The sequence below is a fragment of the Branchiostoma belcheri genome, unplaced genomic scaffold (genome assembly GCF_001625305.1).
Source record: "Branchiostoma belcheri isolate BF01 breed outbred unplaced genomic scaffold, Haploidv18h27 scaffold6, whole genome shotgun sequence".
In the NCBI taxonomy this organism is placed as follows: Eukaryota; Metazoa; Chordata; class Leptocardii; order Amphioxiformes; family Branchiostomatidae; genus Branchiostoma; species Branchiostoma belcheri.
This window is the reverse complement of record NW_017804242.1, coordinates 6995889-7003063: the sequence shown is the minus strand read 5'-3', so window position 1 is coordinate 7003063 and position 7175 is coordinate 6995889. Positions and strand designations below refer to the sequence as shown.

General features: G+C 37.6%; 1 long non-coding RNA gene across 1 annotated transcript; it reads right to left on the bottom strand.

The window, feature by feature from the left end:
* Positions 1-5402: 5402 nt before the first annotated feature.
* LOC109482526 lies at positions 5403-6786 on the bottom strand. Its single transcript, XR_002140960.1, has 3 exons — positions 6685-6786; positions 6095-6221; positions 5403-5524 (listed from the first exon to the last, which is right to left on the bottom strand). It is a non-coding gene; the product is annotated as an uncharacterized LOC109482526 (long non-coding RNA).
* Between the last annotated feature and the right edge of the window lie 389 nt (positions 6787-7175).

The window sequence follows — 7175 nt, the reverse complement described above, 5'->3', positions numbered from 1 at the left end:
AAACATTGTTAGTGAGGCAAAAGAAGAGCACGGCCAAAAAAGGCAATATTCTGACGAAAAGTCCAAACAACAATCACAAGAAAATACATCTCACACATGATATCACTTGTACATAAGATATCACAATACATTTGTTCTAAAATCTGTATTGGTTGGGAAAAGAACACATGGAACTTGTTAATGTCAGGCAAAAGAAGAGAACAGCCAACAGTGAACAGAGAGGTAGAATATCATAACCAAATAACAATCACACTTGATATCACAATCCAAATAACAACATAATATGCATCTCATATTGACATTCATCAAATAACAACTAGATACAAAAACATCAGAGCCAACGACAACACAAATGGAAATGCATTTCAAATATTAGTTCATGAAAATTGACAAGCAGATCAAGCTTGTATACACGAATAAAACAGTAATTAGGCAATAGTGTCAACAGCATTTCTAAATCTAAGGTAATTAAGCAAGTTAAGTAAGACTGCTTTGCAAAGACTTGCAACATAACAATTTACATCAAGTGAAAAATCCATCTCAAAAGTACTTATGTAATAAACAGCAGTTCATATGATAACTTTTCCCACAGGCACATCCATCTGAAAACATGTTGTCATAAAATATGTGGTCAAACACTGAACTGCTTGAACTGGGGACAACCAAATACATGTAAAGTACACTAAGTTAACTTACAAAGTGCACCTCTTAAGATTGGTGTAGTTTTCCTATTTCAGGATCATTAATTTCACCCTCATTGAATAAAATTTGATTGACCAGTGTTCAAGAAATTGGTGGTTACGGTGCAAAAAAATTAAATAAACAGTTGAACAAATGAAAGTGCTTTTTTATCGACCACGCAAATGCGCCTCCATCGGTTACTTAACTAAGTGCAGCTTTAACTCGTGGGGATAATTGCCGAAACCTATGTCTTTTTGCTTCATTTAACTTAAAGGAGATTTGTCTATGATAGTCCGGAGAGTATCTACGACAATTTAAAGTACAACTTACCACCAAAGCGGACGTGGCACGTCTTCCTGGGCGGAATTTTTACCCAGCTCGTTCTTCCCGTCCATGCACACTCGCCATCTTGGAAAGCTAAAGGCGTGTTTCACGCACATGTGTCATGCCACCTGTAAATCATAAGCAAAATTTGCATTCGATAATCAAGTTTGAGATTAGATTTACAACAAGCCAATAGGCAATCATCACACATGCAGGCCTGAAAAATACAATGATTTAATTATGACTTTCATCTTACAAATTCGCTTTTTTCAATTTTTCTATCCTCGTCATTCAACTTTATGAATTTAGGAAAACACGCGTTAGTAATTTTCTAATAAATGATCTTTCTTTATGCAATAAAAGTTATGCAATAAAATGGCCATTTAACAGTTTTTAGCTGAGCATTAATTCGATTAAAAGGCGGACCAATCAACTCAACGGATATCGTCTGATAACGAGGCTAAAAAACATACATACATTAAGTCCAGGTGCTGCATACGTCATGCGAGGTAGTTACGTAATCCTCGATGCGTATGTATGCATGGTTGTAGGCAGGATTGGGTGTAAATCTTAGCGTTTAAAGTAAAAATAACGCAAACGAATATAGAACTAGTTGTTGAAATATTTTCTATATGATATCCTTATTCACATCTAGATATTTTCTGGACGCTTAGAACTGATAACAAGAACAAAATCAAGGAAAATATGTTCAGTAACGATCACGAAAAATTAAACAAACACCAATAAAACGCATAAACGCATAAACTTTTCGTTCCATTTTTTTCCACCAAACCCTTCTAGAAGTGTAATAATTCATGCCTGAGGTGTCCAGAAGAATCTTTCCTTCCCTGGCGAACGTGCATCCTTCTTTACAATGTTTACTCCCTCACTTTTTAGTTAATTGGATGCTGTGATGCATCCACAGGCGCCATAATGCCAATTCATCACACGTGTCAATGAGGGCCTCCTGCAGTTCATGGAATTATTGCAGGTACTTGAGGGATTTTTTTAACATGCAATAATTTCATCGACTGCTAGAAGTCGCTTTTGATACATGGCGCAGAGGGTCATTTGTCTATGTATCCTTGGTGCTGATTGGTTATCATCACGGCAACGTTTTTGAGTCATTGAGCCTGATTGGCTAATACAATTCCTCGTTGGTGATTGATTAGAAACAACGATGACGTGTCACTTTACGACCAAATATGGGCAACCGACTCGAAACCATAAAGCCGCTTGATTTGATTTTATTTATTTGCACATTGAAACAAAAACATAATGCAATAATACAAGAATGAAGTTAAAATAGGTGCAGGAGGAGGGCAGAAGCATGGAGTGCTTGTACGAGGCCCTCCCCCTCTAAATTTAACAAGAAGAATGTAATCGATGATTTAGATTAAATCATGTACATGGAAAATAATGTATAAGAATGATCAAACAAATACGTAATAAATTAATGACAAAGAAGTAGGGTGGTGTATGAATATGATGCTACAATGATAACAATAATAATTGGTATCAGATAAAATGAGAAAGAACACTATATGAGATTACTGCAAGGGGCTTGGATGGTTTATCAGATGGTTTTTCAGAGCTCGTTTGAACGGCGCCAGGAAAAAGGAGGTAGAATTTTTTAGGGCTGGTGGTAGTTCATTCCATAGGGTGACACATTTGTATTTGACTGACATTTGGGCAAAAGATGTTCTTAGTAAGGGAATTTGAAAATGGGAACGTTGACGAGTTTCATAATTGTGAATCTGTGAACGAAAGTTAAGAAAGTCATCAAAGGTATCAGGGAGATTATGGTTTATATATTGGGCTGCGAAAAGTGCTAGTTGAAATCTATTAATGTCATAAATATTCAAAATTCTAAGTTGTTTGAAAAGAGGTGAAGAGTGGGTATAGAAATTAGATCCAGTGGCAATGCGTAGAAAATTTTTTGGAGGATTGATATAGGATGTAGAAAGGTTTTGTAGGCATTTCCCCAGACGATATTGCAATATGTGAGGTAAGGATAGATTAGACTGTTATAGATGGTGATAAAGGTTTTGTTGCATAGGAGATGTGAAATTTTCCTTAGTATCCCGGTTGTTTTTGAAATTTTATTAACTACCATAGCAATGTGGGGTTTCCAGGTTAATCGGTCATCTATTAGTATTCCTAAAAACTTAGCCTGAGATTCTTTGACAAGGATATGGTTTTTTAAGTGGATGGTGGGATTTTTCCTATTATTTGCCTTGTTTTACTACAAAAGATCAGATAGTAAGTCTTTTTGATGTTAACTGATAGTTTGTTTGCTTCGAACCATGTAATAACTTTTTCTAGTTCTTGGTTGGCTAGTTGAATTAGAGAATCAAAATCTGCATGTGAGAGAAAGAGATTGGTATCATCAGCAAATAGAATGAAGAACATAATTTTGGATGCTTCAGCAAGGTCGTTGACATATAATAAAAACAATAGGGGCCCTAAAATCGATCCCTGGGGGACACCACAATTAATAGATTTGCATGAGGAAGAATGATCGTTAAGGACAACGTACTGTTTTCTATCGGATAAATAACTGGTAAACCACTTAAGTGCGACGTCATTAATGCCATATTTGTTGAGTTTTTTCAAAAGAATCGAATGGTTAACCGTATCAAAAGCCTTACTCAAATCTAAAAATATCCCAATGGTATATTCGTTATTATCTATGGCTGAAGAAATTTTATCTATTAGTTGTATAAGTGCCATTTGAGGTAGAGTATCCTTTTCTAAAACCGTATTGATGTTTGTAAAGATATCGTTTTGGTCTAGATGTTTTAAAAGTCGTTTGTATATCAGTTTTTCCAGAATTTTCGAGATGCTAGGTAGGATTGAGATTGGGCGGTAATTACTAACTAAGGTAGAATCGTTACTTTTAAATATAGGAATCACTTTTGCAATTTTAGTTTATTTGGGAACCACTCCGTTCTGAATAGATAAAGTTAGTATATGAGTAAGAGGGCAGATGATATAAGGTAGGGCGATTTTTAGTATTTTAGTACTGAGTCCGTCGTGACCAGCAGCGGAATCCTTCAGATTTCTAACTATGTTTAAAACTTCGGCAGCTGTGGGTGGTTCAAAAGACGTTAATTGACTAATTTGCGGAGTGTTAATGTAATCAAGGGGATCTTTCGTTGTCTTAGGGATTTTACTTTCCAGGGATGGACCGACATTAACAAAAAAATCATTGAATTCTTCGCACATCTTATTTTTTTCTGTAATAACTTGAGTATCCGTTTGGATTTTATGAGGGGCTGCTTTTGGTTTATTACTACGATTTAATAATTCATTGATAACGTTCCAAGTTTGTTTCACGTTTGATGAGGCTTCTGTGAATTTCCAATGGTAGTAATTTTTTTGGCAGTTTTTAACAAATGATTTAACTTATTTTTATATACTTTGTAGGTACTCTCTGTTAGGGGGTTGGGGTTTTTAACGTATTTTCCATACAATTTGTTTTTCTTCTTAATCGCTTCACGTAAACAACTGAAGTTACGAAGGATTTTCGGACGAACGGGACTATTGTGGGCAATTATGTTCCCCCAGATTAGCTACAGAGTTGTAAGAACTGCCTTCACAGAGAAAAGGAGTCGATTTATAAGGTTAGGAGAGGTGAAAATGCTCGGCAACGGCGTAATATTTAATAGTTCCATGTATATGTAACTTACTGGCAATAATACATGTAGCTATCTTTCTAGAACATTAACAGTGCTCAATGTCTCCATGTTTTTTCTACAGAGGTTTTCTCCTCCAGATTTCTTTAACAGAGGTTGACTCCCCTGGACAGTCGTAGGTTTCTTCAATAAACGTATGTTGTTGTTTTACTTCTTAACACACCCAGTGTTCAACATAACACTTCCTGGGTTACCGGCTTTGATTTGTTTTACAGAGGTTTACTCCCCTGGACAGTCGTTAGAATCTTCAATAAATAGTTTCACATGAAGTTCAACTTGTATACCATAAGTTACTGACAACGTTACAAAACTTTGAAACAGTTTAAAGTTAGAACCCATCGATAGAGTTCAAGTAATACAAGTGCATATATGCCCCCTCACGTGGTTTAGCCCGCCTGCTGAAGCGGTGTACCGGGGTGTGGCGCTTGGAGCCAGCACGTAAGAGTTTAGGGGATGGATGAGGACCAGTGGTGCCCGGACCACTCGACTGGGTAAAGTGCAGCATGCCAGACAAACAAAGGTTCACACCTCTATCCAGAGCCCCCTACACCCTGACGAAAGTCTAAACTACATATATTTACAGATTAATCAAATTTTGTAATGCAATAATGCAAATAATGCAAAAATCAGGTATCCAGAAGTAGAATACATGTGGACATTATTAAAAGAGATCTTCGTGTCTTAACATCCACATAATGTATTCAGATAATCGGTGTCTGTAATCGCTGACAACATTCAGTGCCACCCGTAGGTTCCGTGCCGCTAACTGTAGCATCTTCTGAATGAGTGTCCTCAGATTGTCATCGTTGTCATCTTGAGGGCTGAGTCAGACGAAAAAACGTTACGTTAAATTCGCACCACTTACCTAGGCCTCCTTCCTTTTGCTAACTCTTCAAATACTACGAAGTACTACTAAGTTTAGAAACCAACCGACGAGTATAGAGCCGTGTAATACAATGCTAAGACAATTAAACGTTCCTGAGTCAACCTAATCATGCAGAAATTAAGCAACAAAGAAACAAACCAAGCAATCAACAAACAAACGTCTGCATTTTTTATTCCAACATGTAATCAACAGACGTGGTGACGACACACTCAAGTTTCTTCAACTTTAATATATTAATGCCGCCACCAACACAGGGGACAATACATGACAGGACAATATTCATTTACACCTGAGCAAAGTGAGGAAAGCCGTGTAAAGTGCCGTTCCCAAGGGCACAAGATCGGTGGCATGTCAGGACTCGAACCCGGGACTCTTAGTTCCGAGTCGCGCACTCTGCCGCTACGCCACACGACCCCACAATGTCTGCATTTCTGAGGGTTGTTTCTTGTCTGAGAGTTGTTTCTTGTCTGAGAGTTGTTTCTTGTCTCTAGAGTTGTTTCCTTACCTTTCTCGGGGTTCTCTGTCTATTTCGGTGATGTTGTTGACTGTTGACTGAGATCCCGTGTATATGATGGTGTTGTTAGATCCGATGATCCAGTTGACAGAAGACGGCATACCCTGGCACATCTCTTCTAAGGAAGAGCAGAAGCCGAATTAACTTAAGATTTGGAACATTTTACTTACTTGGAAAGAGAAGAAATAACATGCCTGGGGAGTTAGCCTGTGAAGCCTGTTAGAGGCTAGGACAGCCTCGTAAGTAGGGGGAAAGGTGCGTGCTTTCTAACGAGTTATACTAGTTGGTGAGTGGAAAACAAATAATGGCGATGCAAGTAATAACGAGTTATTTTGTTGCTCTAAAAACTAAAAAAAATATATTTCACAGAGGTTTTCTCCTCTGGATTTCTTTAACCACAGAGGTTGACAGTCGTAGGTTTCTTCAATAAATACATACATGTGGCTATCCTTCTAGAACATAGAGTGGAAAACAAATAATGGCGATGCAAGTAATAACGAGCTATTTTGTTGCTCTGAAAACTCTCAACGGGCATTAGAAAAAAAATGCTGAGAAGCCAGCGATCTACAAATGTTCCCTACCTTTGGATTCACTCACACAGGATGACGGTACTATCCTGGGGTCGTGAATGTTGTCTGCAGAAAGGCTTCGACGGAGAATTGGTGTTGATTTGGCCATGATTGTTTTTACCTAGACTGTAACGTACATCGTCAGCGCTCTTGCTTATAAACCCACCTATTTGGGAGAGCTAGCTAAGGGCCAATAAGAACGCAGATATTTGCATGTCGTTCACGTTAATGGACGTCAAATTGACGTAAAGCAAACTTTTCCGCTCTCATGCTCTAGCGTACAGTCGTCTCGAGGAGAAAAACAAGTCCAAAGTCCCTTTACTGGGTTTATCATTAACAGTTATACGTGGCCATATATACAAAGCTATCTAGCTTTTGAAGTGTGGAAGGATAATAGAAAGGTTAAAACATATCAACAGTACCTAAAGTTGTTTGTGTTACAGCAATGCTTTTGGAACACTTGATAATTCGGTCAGTATTTTTTGTAAAGCACGTTATATGTT